Raw genomic sequence first — 19,398 nt, forward strand, 5'->3', positions numbered from 1 at the left:
GATAACATTTGTATGAACTGAAATTAAATTTAAAGACTTTCAAATATTTTAAATTGGGCACATATTTAAAAAGAAGGTTTTCCTTTACATTCCAGAAGAGAATACAAGTTTCACCCAGAACAGCACTTAACCAGTTAAATGGCTGTGTCTTTCTAGTGTACATGATTATATAACTTTTTACTTATAATGAAAATAGGAAAACCTTGAAATATACCTACCATAGGTATCTCAGTCAATAATATTATAACTTTATTTCTGGGAGAAAAACCTCTGAAATTAGTTAGAAAAAAGAAAAAGATTGCTATTTTGAAAGAAAAACTTGAGAACAATGCCAAAAACAAACAAACAAAAAAATAGGCATTTTTGGGAAAAGATAATTTTCTCATTTTGAACATGAAAAGCTAACAAAAAAACTGTTTTAACAAATGACTTGATCAAATTAGGAAAAAAATATGCAGAATCTAATAACAGGAAAAGGAAATTAATTTGGGGAAAGTAAACACTGGAATGCTAAACAAACCTACAACTGAAAATAGTTGAGTGATAACAAGACATATTTGATTAAAGACAAATTAACAATTGAGAAAATGAAATAATTAAAATATTACAATACGTAAAAATTCAATCTTTATCTTGATAAGATGAACCTGAAGATAATGACTCCTAAGCTGACTCTAGTACATAAAAATATTAATATAATGTTAATTGTGCACACAAAATCTTATCAAATTAGCATTTTATATGAAATCAGAGTAACTCTTTGTTAAATTAAAACTGCTTCAACTTTGTTTCTGAAAAAAAGAAGAAAAATTCACGAATGGGCACTGTACTAGATTATTTAAACATGGAGTCAAATTAATCTTCTTTTTCTGGTAGTGAATATTATTAAACAACGTAATATAAAAGTAAACAGAAGCTTGAGAAAACAAATCATTTGAAAAAACCTAGTTGGTGGAGAAGAAGTTTCAAATGAAAATGCAATTTTAAAAATGTATCTTCTTTACTCTGCAATGTATTGGAACCAATTAATATATAAATTCTCTTCTTCAAAAATCTGGACGTGATAAAGACTATCTCATAAGTTATAACAATAATAAATAATACACCACTCTAAACTACAATATGATGCCATTACATGATTATGATAAGTTATAACAATAATAAATAATACACTAATATGATGCCATTGCATGATTTATTTTCTTTAAAAATCTGTTTCCATATTTCAGATTTGTCCTTGACTGCATTTTCTTCCGGTTTTCCATTCCTGTCAGTCCATTTGATTGTAGTGTTCAGGTGCTTTTCATGGTCCTAGTTGAGTAACTTCCTTGGGGCAAGGTTTCATCTTCAGTGTTATTTGCATCCAAGATGAGTCTTAGACACTGATATTCAGGCAGATTGTTCTGGAATTGCTCTTACAAGATAGAAAGCAGGAGAAGGATGGAGACTTAGGCAGGTACAGTCAGTGCTTAGAAGATTGCATGAAAGTTAGTGTCTCCATCTGGGTCCATTCTGAGAATTTGGGGTATTCTCTCCCCTTTCTTACCAGTATTCAGTCTGTCAGTTAACTGTTGTTTCCGTCATAAAACCAGTTTATGCTTTTTTTGTAAGAATATGTTTTTTTTTTTTTAAGGTTCATGAAAATTGCATCTTTGCTAAGATGGTGGTGGTCTTGTATCTAGGGCAAACAGGGTATTTTAGGCTCCTCATTATAGAAACTGTAATCCCCAGGCCAGGGTTAGAAATTCCCAGGCCAGAGCTGTATCATACTGGTAAATTTCAGTCCACATCCCACATGGGTGTTGAGAATGTGGGGCGTTTCTCTTGGTGGAATGGGCTGGCTGCAGAATAAAATCTAAGAAAGGTTAAGGTGTGAAAAAAAATACAGGACACAGAAAGTAATTTTAAAAGGCATGGAGGGCCAGAGGATCTTAGGGATCCAGCTTCCACACTGAAAAGAGCAAAATGGAGCTCACACTTGCTTTATTTATATCAGGAAACATCAAAGGTTTTCCATGGAATGTTCTTTGCCAAATAAGGTAGGAGGTGGGCTGTTCAGTTCCAAATGGATTATGCCCAACTCCAAAACTGCAAGAGGGGTCTTCCTAGTACAGAGGAGATAGAGGTCATGTGCCTTGGGCAATCTAATGTGCAGAGATTGGGGCAGGGTGGTGCCTGTGGATAGTTCCCAAGGAAGAACCTAAATCTCCATGGCTCCATACCAAGTAAAGACCCTAAAGTAATTCATGGTTGGCTCCCCGTAGTAAATGACTCATAGTGTCAGCTCTGAAAAATGTTTCAGTGGACTTTACTACTATCATTAATGTTATTGCAACGGTAGGCTTCTTATATAATGATATGTTCATTTATTGTTAGAAAAAAGAAGTAAGGAGAAAAACTATAGATATTTATTGCAGTTGCAAGATTGATATTATTGCTTGTTGCTAAAATAGGAAATAATTCTGATGACTTTAAGCTAAAGAAATATATTAAATATCTATGAAATTGACAGAGATATTTATATTCTATAAAGCCAGTAATACACCCCCAAAGCCAGTCTAGTTCAATAGAATTCCTGCAATGTTTCTGGAAAACTTTGAAGCAGCTGACACTCCTGGAATGGATTTCATGAGTCCTTTTCTTTACTCAACTAGCCTAAGATTCAAAGATATCAGGTTTATGCAGCTGATTAGTAGAGCAAGAACCATTCCTCTCAACCTATCAACAAAAATAGGCTGGGAAGGTATTTGACATTTGATGTGATTTCTGTATTCCACCAACATTTATAAAATGAAGAAGACCTCAAATATAAAAATAGTCTTAAAAATGCTGTATGGTCAAATAATTCGCAACATTATCTCCTAAATCATAAAATTACACAGAGCATAGTTTTAAATATTAATTTTTATTCAAATTAAATTCAACTAGAAGATCTACAAAGATATAAGAAAACATAGTTTCAATCTTTTAAAAATGGGTTCCTTTATATCCATAGTGGATATTCAAATTTTTCTGACTACTGTCATCAGTTTAAAGATTATTTATGTTCTCTAGTGCTGTATTCCAAAAGGTTTATGGTTAGCATGAAATTCACAATTTTTGTTGAAATACTTAAGAAAGTAAAAAAAAAAGTACTTAATAATAAATAGGATAGCAGTCTGTGTCCCAGGGCTGTTCTGGACAGCTGCTATGGGAAGTCAACCACAGTGTGTACAGAATGGTTCAGTGGCTCATACTAGAAACTTACAACAGACTAATTAACTTGAAAGCTACTAATTCTTTTGCCATGAGGTAAAAATGGAATTAGGAAGCATATTGAACTGTGCAGTTCATAAATATCAAGTGTGATTATGATTGCAAACAGAAATTTACAAATCCAGGACCAGGAAACTCTCTCTGACATCTCTGGATGCACATGGCAATTGGTTCAATGAGGCATTAGCACTTAGCCAGCATCTTTGCTGAAACTCTAAACCCAAGCTGAAATGTATAATATTGCTTCTGAAAACCCCAATTACGCCACTTTACTTGCTAGTAGAAAACACACCAAGGTACCAGAAGAAAGTTCCCCATTTCTGCCAGAAATAGACTTATTTTCTTGATTCTGATCTGTATCTTGAAATTAGATGCAAGATCTGGAAAGTGTATTTTTTAACTTCTCCGCTTCATCAATGTCAGAAAGCTCTCTAGATGGAAGTAAAAATAAATTTTGATCCAGTCCATCCACCAGGACCAACTCAAAGTTTCAACTCGCTGCTTTATTTCTCACTGTCACACTCACCATGTAAAGCTCCAAGGCAAACTATAAGTTTGTGGCAACATGTGTGCCCTGAACAGGGATGAAGGAAAGCCCACTCTGACTCTTCTCACAAGAAGGTTGTGACCTTTTCATGCAGGGATCAAATGTGAGGCAGCCTCTGTCCTCCCCAATTCTTCCACTCCAGGCACCATCTCTTTCTGCTGGGTGAAGGATTCATACTTTTTTTTTTTTTTTTTTTTTTTTTTTTTTTAGAGAGAGAGGAGAGAGAGAAGAGAGAGAGAGAATTTTTTAATATTTATTTTTTAGTTATTGGTGGACACAACATCTTTGTTTGTATGTGGTGCTGAGGATCGAACCCTGGGCCGCACACATGTCAGGCGAGCGCGCTACCGCTTGAGCCACATCCCCAGCCCCAGGATTCATACTTTTTTCCTGTTCTTATTCTTCCCAGTTTCTACTCAGCCCTCATTCTCAGTAAATTGCCTTACTTTTTGTTTTTCTAAGCAATATACACACACAGCAAAAGAGAAATTTCACAATATTTACCACCAACATCCATCCTTCCAATTACAACAAATGAACTTTTCATGTTTTCAAAGCTAACACCTCCCTTTCAATACTTCTATTTCTTCTGACTTGTTTATGCTTATTTTTTTATTAGTTGCTCATTACAATACAATGATCTTGACACATCATACATTTGAATCAAATAATGTATAATTTCTCATTTTTCCAAATGTACAGGTTGCAGAATCACATTGGTTATATTATTTTTACCAGCAGTTGTGCCATTTCCTACAAAATTGCTTTTTATATTCCTATTGAATCATGCTCATCAGCCTATCACCTTATTATAATTTTCTAACATAGAAAGAATCTTCATGATTCCACCTCTTTTTCTGTTACTTTTCTCATCAAGATTCTTGAAATGTTTTTCCATACTTCTCTCCAAATGTACATTTCTCTCTCTACTTTGAATTCAGCCCATTTGGGATTTTTGTTTTATTACTCCATTGCAACTGCTTTTTCCAGTGATCTCTCTTCATTGCTAAGCCAGATGGACAGCTCTCAGCCCTCCTGTTTCTTAAAAGAGTATTGGACAAAGATTCCTACTTCTTCATTCTTTTTTTTTTTTTTTTGGCATGAGAGTTACTGAGGATTGAACTCAGAGGCACTCAACTCTGAGTCACATTGCCAGCCCTATTTTGTATTTTATTTAGAGACAGGGTTTCACTGAGTTCATTAGCTCCTTGCTTTTGCTGGGGCTGGCTTTGAACTTCGATCATCCTGTCTCAGCCTCTGGAGTCGCTGGGATTAACAGGTGTGCACCACCATGCCTGGCTACCTCTTCATTCTTGAAGCACATTCTTTACTTGGCTTTAAGGATACAATTTCTTTCTGCTTTTCTTGCTGCTTTTCCTCAGTCTTCTTTCCTCACTTCTTCACATCTTATCAATTTTTGAATAGTGAAATAACTTGGCAATCTCTCTTAGTTATAAGTGTTCACTCTCAGTTTTTTTTTTAAATAACATATATAATTGATGATTTCCTTATTTTACAACTCTTGCAAATTTTGAATAATGTTCCCAAGTATATATTTGTTATCTCGACATACAAGTTAAGTAGAATTTTCAAACTTAAATGATTTTAAACAAAAATTGTTGGAATTTTTTTTTTTTCTGATTCCCGTTCCTTCTAAAATCTTCTTCATCTGAGGAAATGCCATCCCTATTATTCCCAGTTGCTTGAATGTGGGAAGCCATTCTCCCACATGACTGAGATACCTCTCTGACTGGGTGTGCGGTGCTCAGACCAGCTGTGTCAGAGCTTTCCCCACCCTTTACAGGTGCAAGGGCTTGTTCGTGAGGGGGTGTGACTGACCATTGACCTAGAATCCAATCACTGACCCTGACCTTGGAATGCTGTCTCCCTTGACCTTCATTGGATGGAATTTTCCCCTGAATTTTTTGTTTCCCAATAAAAGCCCACTCTCTGGCATGCTTCTTCCTCTCTCCTGCTGGCCTCTTGTGTAAACCTTGCTACCGCCAGGTGGCTCCAGGCAGGAGCCGGGAGAAGCCATCTCTGAGCTGGGAAAGAAAAAAGGTAAATTGAGTTTTATGTGCCTTTAATCTGATCTCACTAGTTAACTTCTATGTTTCGAACCTCTAGTATGAAGCTAGTGTGCTGGTCTCACTGCAAACTTGAACTTATCATGAATTCTTTCCCTGCTTTATCACTTCACATTTAATTTTTCAGGAAATCCTCTTTGTCTTGTTTTCAAATATATGTACAGAATTACTTCTTGCTACCTCCATTTCTGAAAACTACAATCCTCACTGATTCTGTACTCTTTATTTTCCCTTCTTCTGTCTTTTCTTCTACATCCCGTCTATTTCAACATGAAAACAAAAGACATTTTTCTGAAGAGAATCAAATATTGTCTCACACTCCTTTGTTCAGTTTTTTTCACTGAGTTTTCACTTCATTCAATCTTCAGTTCTTACAACTGCTTGAGGCTGTACAAAGTTAGTCTTCACTGTTCTTTGAACATACCAAGATTCCCCTTGCCTCAGGACCATAACTGTAGATTTTCCTCTCTCTGCAAAGACCTTATCCATCTTCTGTATAGATATGCTTAAATACAATGATGAGAGGAGAGGGAAGACTTAAAGCAGCTGGACTAGAATTCATTCACTCCCATCATGGGACAGCAACTCTGAGTGAAATAAAAGAAAGGGGATGGTCTAATCTCCTTGACTAGTGTGCATAGATTAATGATACTTAGCAACAAAGGGAATTTACCTACAGGTTGTCTATAAGAAGATACCCCTACTGAAGGATTACATACATACAATATATGCACTGATGAGGCCTAACTCCCAGAAACGTCACATATTATACAATTCAATGGATCATAAAGTGGAAATGGTTGATAATGTACAATGTTCCCTCCTGAGTGAGATGAACTATGAACCTCACCCAGAACTTTATCAATTTCTGTAAGGAAAGTACATGACTCAACAGGGAAAACCTGCCCTAGAACCATCTTCAGTGTCCTCAATTTCTACTTCCTATGAACTTCCTGGTTTTCTATCATTCTTGAAATTATTGTGAAGTTTGGTAGTTGATTGTGTGAGTCTAAACTGAGAAGTTAATCCTTACCATACCTCACCACTTTATTTAAAATTGCATCCTCTCTCCATTCTTTCCTCATCTGTCTCAAACTTTTGCATAGCACTGTCACTCTCTCGCCTTTAGCACTTGTCATCATTTAAGTAACTGTTTTTATTATTTTTGATGACCCCATCACCCCAATCAAGTCTAAATTGTGAGAGTAATTCTCTCTTCACTTTAATATTCTCTCTCTGGTGCCCAGAATAGTATTTTGCACGCAGTAAGTGCTTGTATATTTTTCCATCTTTGGTCAATTATTGCATGTAGATATATATTCAATTTTTCTCATAATCTAAAGTTGATACAGTAATTCAAACCAAGATATTATGTTCTAGTGTTAAAGAAAAAAGCAAAAAAAAAATGACAGAAAGGATTTTGCCCAATGACTCCCCTCACCCCATTTGAAAGAACCTTCCCAAAACCTTCCCACAAAACCATCCATTTTCAAATTATCATTTACGTCCAATATCAATAAACAGCATTAATGTTCCCTCTTCTTGAATCTGGACAGACTTGCAATTATAACAGAAGTGATATAACATAAATTCCAAACTTCCTCACAAAAGACAATGCATGTCTTTCTAGTCGTGTTGGTGCATTTGCCCCTGTAACTCAGTTTGTATGCTGTAAGGAAGCCCAAACTGCACAAAAAGGCCAAGTGTAGATTTCTAACAATAGCATTTGCTGATGTCTCAGCCAAAAGCATCACTAAACATCAGATGCATAAGTAAAACTCCTATAGATAATTACAACCTTCCCTACTCTTTCCTACCTGAAGCTCTGACTGCAATGCATTGAGATCAGGCTGCTTCATGGGATCTTGTTAAAATTAGTGGCCCTCAGAATCCACCAGCCCAATAAAATGTTGTCTTATGTCACTCAATTTTGGAGTTGTCTGTTATGGAACAAGAGGGAACTTGAATATGTATATTAGGTGGGTATTTAGGTTTTCAAACATGATAAAGGGTTTTTAGTGAGAGCTCAACTTATATTCTGTTTCACCTAACTTCATCTCATTATACCAAGATATGGATACAGTTGTAGTTTTTGAATGATGGGTGAATGAATAAAATTATTAAGACCTTTCATATCAGAATTATAGTTTTCTCATCATCATATTTTATGTGTGGGCATGGAATCACTTCTTGAAAATTACCTCCTTACCAAATTCCACTACTCTGTTCCTTCATAGCCATTCCTGTGACAGGTACCTCTTAAGTCTGATACCTCCTAAGGATTGAAATTTTGATAAAACCTGTTTTGTTTTTCCTCTGGATCTTTTAGAATATTTTCTTTGCATTCTTAGTGCTACTAAATTTCATTATACTTTGACTCAGCATGAGCATTCATTAAACAGAGTGCTTAGCAGACATTGTTAATCTTGAGAACTTGTTTTATTTCTGTTGTTTGAAATGATGTACTTCTTCAGTAATTTCTCTCCTACTATTTTATTTGTTTTCACTTTCAGGAACTTCTATTATTAAAATGTTGGGATGATTAGATTAATTCTCTGGGTTTTATTTATTTACTTACTTTTACTTTTTCTCCCATGAAAAATTATTATGAAATGTTTTTTCAATTTTAATTTCCAAATATCCTTTACCTCTGTGTTCTTTATATTTTCTTTCCTTTAAATTTTTTTATGTATATTCTGTAGCTCTTTCTTTTTATGTCATATTTTTATTTGAATGTCCCATGGTTTTAGTTATGTGTTTATACATAAGGTTGAAGTAATGTAAATGTAGCTTATTTCACTGTGTAAATGAATCATCTAGAGTAGAATATTAGTTGGTTGAGCTATTAGTAACAAAACCTGGATCACTTTTTTAAATTTTCTGAAATTTCAAATAGGCTTTTTGCTATTCATTTTCTTACCATTTTATTTTAATAGATAATAATTATATATATTTGTGGGGAAATTTTTTATTTTTTCATATATGTATACATTATGGAATGGTTTAATTAGGCTAAGTAACATGTCTAGCTTTTCTGATATTATTAATAAGGCAGGAAGTTTGTAATATCTCTGAATTCTCTCACCTTATTAAATTTAATTTAAAATTCTTTATATTTTTAAATACTTCTCTGGATCATATAAAATTTATCATGAGGAAAGCATAACAGTTGCTTTTTTTTGCATATATGGGATGGGAAGAACACTGAGGAGCTTAAGTAGAAATCTTAAGTAGAAATCTCTTCCTGGCCATCTCTGTCATTCCTGTGGGTCTTCCTCCATTTCTCTCTTCAGCACCATGATCCTGCAGATTCTGCATGAGAATTCTTTCCAAAACTCCTTGTGGAAAAATTGCCTCCACTTTGACTATTGCTTTTTTCTCTACATATTTTCTCTTTTCAAATTATCCATCAATGTATTCTAATATTTTTTCTCTTTTTCCTAAGTTTTCAAAATATATGGTACCCTAACATCCACATTTCTTCATATTCTTTACCACATCATGTATCAATGAGGTTCACAAAGGAAAGGCTGAAAACCGCCTGTGACCAGTCCTCCTTCTTAGGGCACAAGCTCAAGTGGTTATAAGTTTATGTATTCCAATCTTACAAGAGAACAGAATTCAATAATAACAAAAGACTAAAGAATGCATAAAGAATAGAAACTGGTCTTATGGGTCTTTAATTAATTTCCAATGGAACATGATTTTTGTTAATGTGTGTCATTAACTAATTTTTATTTTTGTTGTTGAGGGCAGAAAGTATCTGGATACATCAAATTTTTCTGTTCACTAGTTAAGAAAAAATTGTACTAAAAGAGACTCACTTGAGATGAACCATGTTTAAACTGACTGGTAAAAGTAATTTTTAAAATAGCAAAAATGACAACCATAACCAAAACAAACAACAACAACAAAAGATATAAAGATAAAATGCTTTGGGTTGTTAGCTTTCAAGGGATTAGGATGATTTCAGGAAAATATGAAGCAGCATTAATATGAATATGGAATTTGTGAAGAAGGGTCAATATTTGATATTGGCAGATGGGAAAGGAAATGAAGAGCTAGCCTAGAAACAAAAAGAGAGAACCATAAACAAGTGAGAGAAATGGGGAAGAAATGAAGAATTCCAGATGATCAGTGAGTGGTGGCATGTAGTTAGTGCAAAGGACTCATGAAAGGGAATGGGGTATAGTGTATGTTTTATACTTAATCCTATGTGACATATACATATGTCAGAAAGTGACAAGATTCGTATCTCAGAAATATTATTTTTGGAACTTCAAGCAAGAGTGACTGGGGAAAGAGGTTGTTTACATTGTGTAAGGGAGAGAAGTCTTTGAGAGATTACTTACAGTTTTAGCAGATATTGAAAAATCCAAGTTGACAGAATTTATCAATTTATCACTGAAAGTAACAAGGGGAAAAAAATTAAAATTTTGATCCAGGATGACTGAGAGTTTTGTAAAGTCACTTACAGATGTGTAGGAGAAGGAAACAATAAATGTAATTTTTGATAAATCACATGTAAAAATTTGGAATAAACGTGGCAAAGTATAAGTGAAGTAAAAGAATAGAATTAAGAAAAGATGACTTGGCTATTAAGACAGATTATATAATATGTGTACAAAGCATAGATACACATTGCTTTCAGGAGGAAAATTATTTCCAGTAAAGTATATAGATAAGAAATGAAAATAAAAATGTAAAGGTGAGAAAGAGATCCTTTCAGCTTGCCTTTATTAAAGAGAAGAGACGGCGTAGAGGCATGAGTGAATGCAGACAGCAATTTCCAAAGAGGCAAGAGAAGGACTAGAAGGTAATAGGTTCCCGGACATCAAGGGAGGAGAAAGTTTCAAGAATCAAGGCCAAAAGTGATCAATACTGCAGGAGAAACCAAATAAGAATAAGTCTACAGACAAGGTCATTCAATTTGATTACCAAGAGTCAATTAGCCTCTGGCATTATGTGATAAGGAGACTGGGAAGGCTGGACAAAATTGTCTTTGACTATTTAAACATCAATCATGTGAAATGGGTACTATAGCACATACTGTGTATCTCTAGAGAACAATGAGGAAAACAAAAAAAAAATGTTAGAAGTTATCGAGAAGCAACTTTTTAAAAAAGTTTGCTCATATTACAAATTCAGTAAAATCCAAGCATAATGACATAGAGGAGTAGAATTTCAGGAAAGGCAGGGAGACTGCAAAGATTGTGGTATGATTCAAGCATAAGCTGTTACTCCAACCAGATAAATGACTTGATTTTTACAAGTTAGTACTACAGTAATGTGGCATTTGACCTTTGCCTTCTTCAGTACCATAATCACAAAGGTCAGTACAGGGTCTGGACCAGAACTCTCTTGCTTTCTGTCATCTAGACTCCTCATTAGACAATCCATTGACATTGTCAGAGGGGTTTCACTTCTGACATCAGTCTCTGCACTTAATATTGTACAATTTATGCAGCCGCTGACCTTTTTACCATTAAAATCTTTGTTGTCCTAATCACAATCTATTCTTTTCAGCACTTTCCTAATGTCTATCACTTAGGAAATTAACACAGTCATAAAATTAGCATAGTCTGATGGCTGCAGACACATCATAGAGCTTTCCAAAATACTAAAGCTTGCAGACATCTCATGAATTCTTGCTGATATGCTCATAAGTTTGTGAGAATAGAGAGAAAAAAATGAGTCTGATAATTTTAATATAAATGTATTAATTTATTTTTAAGATTTATATTAATATCTGCAACTTAGAACTTTAGCATAAAGATTGCCAAGTAATATGTATCTATTATTCTGTCTGGTTTTAGGATAAGATGAGAATATACACATTTGAGTACAAAATGGGATTCAGTCACATGACAGGTGCCCCTAAACATTACCTCCCAATTAATAAGGGCCCCAGACAATCAAATAAATTTCATCAGTTTAGGCAAACTATAATACTGCCATAACAAAATTTCTCTTTCAGTCTTTTATGAGTCTCTGCTGTATCATTTGTGAAATGAAGATAATGATATTGCCTGCCATTTACTTCCCAAGGTTGTGAGAATCAAATGAAATGATTCTCGTGAAAGTATTTTGTAAACCTTAATGTATTACTTAACTGTAACTTAAGCTGGAAAATTTGTGAATGTATATGGCCCTTGGAGACATATTTATCCAGAGTTATCAATATCGATATGAAATGGGTTCATGACTGTAGTATGTTAAGAAAAGATGAGTTGAAGAGACCAGGGTTACTAAAAAAGAAGGAAACAGATTGGTTCTAGACCCAGTCCGCTGCCTAGGAAGAGTGGTCTTCAGTTCCAAAAAGAATCTGAGTGAGTCATGCTCTGAACCTAGAGCCCATAGTAGGCATGAGAGAAGGAAATTGGTCCCTAGAGGAACATAAAACTCAAAGGCATTAATAAAAATTGACATCAGAGCAGTTTTCCAGAAAACATGCTAGTGATGATTTAAGTTTTCAGTGGTTCTTATACAAAGTTTTCAAAAATGATGGTGCTGTGAGTGTTCAGTAAAGTAAGTTTATTTAAAATAAAGGAATGCTTTATTTACAGAGAATGTACTTCCTAATTTTTCTAAGGATGGTATTGCTTTTATATTATTTTTGCTTCTTTTTGCTGGTTTTACTATATTTAAATTATAATACATCCATTTTACCTGTATAATTCGATGTGCTTTTGCAATTTGATACAGTAGCGTGACCACCACCATGTGACAGAATATTCCCATAACACAGAAATTCCCTTTGCATGTTATTGTAGACAATCCCCTTCTACCACCTCCTGCCACAAGCAAATAGTGATTTGTTTTCTGTCACTGTCCATTTTTTCTTTTGAAAATGTCATGCAAAAGGAACCATATGATGTCTAGTAATTTAGTCTGACTTCTTTAGCTGAATGTTCTTGAAATTCACTCTTAAATTTTTTGCATCTATTACTGGTTTATTTCTTTTCATTGCTATTCATTTTGTAAGTATGCAAATTTTATTTATCCATTCCTTAGTTGAACATTTGGGTTGCTTTTAGATTTGAGCTATAGTGGTGGATGAAGTTCTTAACTATTCTAATACTTGTCTTTGGGCAGGAGTTTTCATTTCTTTTGGGTAAACATGTAGGAGTGAAATTATTGGGTTGAATTATAAATGAATGTTAAACTTTATAAGAAAAACTGCCAAAGATGCTACAATCTTTTGCAATATCATCATTAATATTTGATAATTCTATTTGCTTGGCAACCTTATTGACACTTGATATCACCATTATTTTTAATTTTAGTCATTTTTTTCTCAGAAGGTAGTGGTATATCTCTTGGGTTTTAATATAAATCTCTCTCCTGACTAATGATATTGGTCATCTTTAGATGTGCTTCTTTGAAAAAGGATCTGTTTAAGCCTTTTTACTATGTCTGAATTTGTCTGTTTTACTACACTTGAATTACAAAGTTCTTTATAAACTTCGTTACACAAGGTTTTTAATATATTCTCCATATAAATCATGTATAAGGCAGGTGCTTTCCAAATTCTTTCTATAAATTTATGTCTTGCATTTTTATTTTATTAGTAATATTTTGAAAAAAATATAATCATATTAAAGTCCAATTAATCTTTCTTTTGTCTCATTTTAGTTTATGTATTTTGTGTAAGACTCATTTCCTGATCACAAAATCACCATTTTTAATTATTTTTTTTATTTTTTATCATTTAAACACTTATTTAGGTTTAGAATCCATTTCATGTTCATTTTTGCATGTAGTTTAATTAAGAATTTAAATACCTTTAAAATATGGATGACCAATGTTTAAGTAAAGTTTGTTGAAAATGATTATTGATCTCCAAAATGAGTTACCTTGACATGTATGGTAAAAAAAAAATATTCTTGTACATATGAACTTTCTCTTCTGTTGATCAACATGTTGATCTTACTGCCAATATTTACTTTATTTCTGTGACTGTATTCTAAGACCTAAATAATATAATTCCTTTATATTCATTCTGACCCAAACTTACTTTCATTAGCTATTTCACACAACATTTCATGTCTACATACATTTCATAAACTTAAAAATAGTTTATAAAACTTTACTAGATTTTATTGGGATTGAATTTTGAATTTTACATATATATATATATATTATATGGTTTGGAAAGAACTGGCATTTAAGTACTGTATTTTGATCATGAACATAACATCTTTTCATATATATATATATATATATATATATATATATATATATATATATTTATTTATTTATTTTTGGTATGGGAGATTGAATTTAGGGGCACTTGACCACTAAGCCATATTCCCAGCTATATTTTCTATTTTATTTAGAAACAGGGTCTCACTGAGTTGCTTAGCTCTTCAATTTTGCTGGGGCTGACTTAAACTCTTGATCCTCCTGCCTCAGCCTCCTGAGCCACTTGGATTACAGGCATGTTGCCACCACACCCAGCTATGTAGGTCTTACTTAATGCTTCTTTTAACATACAAGTTTTATACATTCTTTGTTAAATTTATCACTATTTCATTTTTATTGCGTTGTAAATAAAAATTAAAATTCTAATTATTCACTTTCATCATACAAAATAGTAATTAGCATTATATAATGCCTTTTTATTCTGTGAAGTTTGTCTACTCACATTCTAGTTCCAATAAATATTTTTTTGTGAATTCCTCCAGATTTTCTACATACATGATCATGTGGACAACAAATAAGATCCACATTGCTTTTTGTTTCCCAGACTATAGTTATAGATTTTGCTTGTGGTATTATGCTGACTTCAGTTTCCTATACAATATTGAATACTAATACTGAAGGCAGACATGAATACTTCATTTTAAACCTGAAGAAAGTATTTAGTGCTTTGCCATGGAATAGTATGTTAAAAATATGTTTTCTTTTATTTCTTTATTTAGATTGAGGAAGGTCACTTCGATACTCAATTTGATAAGATATTTTGTAATGAATGTACATTAAGTTTTACTATGATTTTTAATTCCCCCCCTTTTTTTTTTTTACTGTGCCTGTGGAGATGATCATTGATTTTCTGTCTTTATTAGTCTTTTCATATGGTGAATTATCTAAATTAGTTATTGAATATTAAACTCAACTATTATTGCTGAAATTAACCCTTCTTTGTATGACATATTATCATTTTCATATATTTCTAGATTGGATATGGTATAGTGCTGTGTCACTGTATTCGTCTTTTGAATTTGATTTGGTTATAATTAGGTGATCATTGTTCCTTGCTAAATAATTTAAAAAGACAAAACAAGTTTGTTTATCTAATACAAAAGTTTATTTAAAAAATTTGTAACTTTTGTATTTTCTGACTTCTCATGTGTACATTTTATTTAATGTTCTATTTTAAAAAATTTATTTACAAATAAAATTCAAAATTTTAGGAATCAGTATTTCACATTATCTTTTTTAGGATGCCTGGATTATGAGAAATAACACTTAAGGAACAATGTTCCCATTTTCTGAAAGAAATTTTTATTATTAAACAATTTCTGTATATAAAACCAAAACTTTTTTTATTTGTTCTATTGAGTTATACATGACATTATAATATTCTTTGACGCATCATACATAAATGGAGCATAACTTCTCATTCTTCTGGTTGTACATTATGTAGAATCACATTGATCATGTAGTCATACATGCACATACAAGAATATATTCTATTAGTTTTACTATCCTCCTTATCCTCACATCTCCTCCATTCCTTTTGCTCCCCTCTGCCTAATCTAAAGTAACTCTATTCTTCCCTAGCCCTCTCCCACCTTATTGTGAATTAGTATCTTCATATCAGAGAAAACATTTGGCCTTTGGATTTCTGGGAATGGCTTATTTCACTTACAATGATACTGTGTATCAGTCACAAATGTGCAAATGTCATGATTCTATTTGCTTTTATTGCTGAGTAATATTCCATTGTGTTCAAATACCAAAGTTTCCCTATCTATTCATCTACTGAGGGGCATTTGGATTGGTTCCACATTACTCAGCACATTGTAGCTATTGTGAATTGTGCTTATATAAACATTAATGTGGGTGTATCCCTATAGTATGCTGTTTGTAAGTCCATTGTGTATAAACCAAGGAGTGGGGTAGCTAGGTCAAATGGTGTTTCCATTTCAAGTTTTCTGAGTGATCTCTGTCACCAAAAATTCTTTATAAGAAACTCGAGGATAAATATTTCCATTTATTTATCTTTGCATCTGCTATTCATCCATCCATCCATCATTTACCTAAGATAGAATATATCTTTATATTAAAACAATTAAATTCCACTCATATTTGCATTTCTGCGTAATTCCCTTTTCCCCTGAACGTTGACTCTTACAGTTTGAATATGAAGTCCCCCGGAAGCTTCACTTTACTAATACATTAATTAATACAAAAGGCATCAAAAACTTTTGAATAAGGTACAATAGAATTGAAAATACAATACCTATTATTTGTGTTCAAGATACTGAACTAATTATCTATTTTAAGTATTTAAGTTCTGAAATGAAATTCAATACATTTGTTAAGAACTTATTGAGAGTCAATGTTAGTTTGTTGAAGAGCATGATGTGCACTTTATTAAAAAAAATCCTGCAGTGTCATATTTATTAAAAGTGTTTTTCTCTGTTCTATATCTGATTGAAATGTGACTATGAGTAATATATGCATTCTGTGCAATACTCAATATTTATTGATGAAATTAATGAAATAGACTGGACATTTATTTTCTAAAGCTTACATATGATAATACGTAGATGAAGTAGTTTTTATCTTTCAATTTTACATGAAGAAAATATTTTGGTTGTCATTGATTAGCAACTTAGTTTAATAAAAATAACAACAACTAATTTTTGTAGACAGAGAAACCAAGAGGTACAAATTCATGATTAAATATAAGCTTTAAGTTTTAATAAGCCACTGATACAGGAAAATTCTACGCTAACAAAAATTACCAAGTGTTTTAAAAATGTCCTGCTGCATTATTGATCTCCTTAATGTAGCCTCAACACTGGACTATTCTTTTGGAGTGTAAGGTCTTATTTAATTTATAAAATAATTTTTGGTTAATATATCTGGTCCTTAGATACTCCAAACACCTATCTTTTAAAAGGGTCAAATGAGAGAATCAACCAAATCATCAATAAATTCAGCATGTCCAGCTTATCTATCATGAAAATAACTAAACAAATACCAAGAATTATTCCTGAGAGAAAAGAAAAAATTAAATTTGTGTTGTAGTTAAGTAAAGCTCAAAGTTTGAAGCCATTATACTATAAAGAATTATCCTACTTGAAGGTTAGAGGTTTTCTTTCTATATTTCTATTATAGACTGTGTGCATATTTAAACTCTATCTAGATAAGACTTCTTTTGGGGAATTTAATTAGGCAATTCCCATTCACCTGATTATTTTTTCTTGAAATATTCCCACATGCTATACTTTTCAAGAACAATGTTAAGGAGCATACTGAGAAGTTATAAAGTGAAACAATACAGTCTGAATCTTCAGAAACAGAGGAAGAAAAATTGAGATGATTCTATTAAATTTTTATAACAATACCAATAACTCTGCTTTCATTAATTCAGAAAGTGGTGTATTCACAGTGTTCTGAATTAAATCAATGCCTCAGACATGGATTGGCCTAATAGCCCACAAGACAATGGAGTTTCTCTTAAATGCACGAACACTGTGCCAATTTTTTTTTTTTTTGCATCCCAGCTATTTTGAGCCCTTGTCCAACATTTTCAGTGATCATAAGCGTTCTAAGGCTGAAAAGGGTATACATGAATCACCACACAGACAGAATTGGGGGAAAAGTGATCGAGTTATGCAGTAACTATTCTTCAATTATGGAAAGTTCATTTCAAAGCTCCTTCTGTTCAAGAACAGTGAAGGGAGAAAAAGATGTTAATGTGTTTGGATTACATTAAAGTTTTAAGATTAACTAAAAGAAAGGGAGGGAAAAAGTGCTAATGGCAAGAGCACACGGAAGAGGCATTATTATATTACTGCTAATGCACATAAAACATTGCTTATTAAAATAGGATGACAGTTTTACATCCTATTAAATATATCAAAGCTATACTTCAATTACAAATCCTTTTATATGCATGTTTTAACAAATATGTCTTTGATAATGGAATGTAGCTGCAAATTCTTAAATGCTAGACACGAGCTCTACTATATAATGCAGTGGCAAAAAAAATACTATTAGCAGCTAACCATATTTTGAGATATCTTTCTTTTTTCTCTGTCTTTTATATTCTATGAATTTTCAAGTGAGCACCTGAGAAGCAACTAACTTTAAGATCTAGAGCCTCTGGGCTTATGATGGTTAATAGTGATGTGTTCTGCTATCATTTTCACATGGTTATTGGTGGAAATAAATTATGTCCTTGAGATGGTATATGAACAGGAAGTGCTTGATCATCTTTTCCTATGATCTTATTTGTGAAATAACTCCAACTTTTAGAAATATAATGGTGAATAGATTACCTTAGAAAATAAGAAGCTTCATATCTTGAATGACATAAGAATTATTATTATGGGGATTTCAAACATATTGGTGTTGAAATTTAATCTATGACCCCTCGTTGTTAAATTGATTTTCTTCCCTGATTAACAATTGCTAGAAACAAACACAAGCAGTGATCTTTAATTTAATGGGGTACATACTAATAGAGGGTTAAACTATCATAAAACATAATACACATTAAGAAAATGTTAATTTTCATGTGGTTATCTGTCAAAAATATGAGACACTAATACATTGGCCACTGAAATTGCTACTTTTTAGCAAAAATCTAAACATTGTCATATTTATGATTTATGAATACAAATTTTTCTTAAAAAGATTATATGTGCATACAAATATACACTTTCTTTCACTGGTAATTGAAAACAATCTATTAAATCTAATTGCTTCAATTTCTCTTTAGTGTCATAAAATTCATTCACATGAATTACTCAATTAGTTCATCTTTTGTGAACTACTTGGGTTATTTTCTATTTTCTTTCCTCTTATTCCTACTCACCTTCAGTTTCTGACCTTTCCTTGGTTGGAGTTCAAAGGACAGAGTGGCAGGTAAAGGGGTGGCATTTTTTTAAAAAAAAATTATTTTGTTAATTACAGGTGGACACAATACCTTTATTTTATTTTATTTTTATGTGGTGCTGAGGATCGAACCCAGTGCCTCATGAAAGCTAGGCAAACGCTCAGGAAGTCTATATACTTATTATACTTATTTTCTATATTTGAATATGACACATATCTTTATTTTTAAGTTTATTTTTAATAATACTTTATTTGTTTAGAAATCATTTCTATTTATAGGTACATAATTTTAGTATATAAAATGCACAAAAATTAGTCACATAGACTTTATGAATAAAAACTTATATTATTTCTAATCATAGTTATATTAATATTGTCTTAATCTTTAAGCCTTTTAAGTATATAATTTCATACTATTTCATCTTTACATGT

The sequence above is a fragment of the Urocitellus parryii genome, chromosome 10, assembly GCF_045843805.1.
Source record: "Urocitellus parryii isolate mUroPar1 chromosome 10, mUroPar1.hap1, whole genome shotgun sequence".
Taxonomy (NCBI): Eukaryota; Metazoa; Chordata; class Mammalia; order Rodentia; family Sciuridae; genus Urocitellus; species Urocitellus parryii.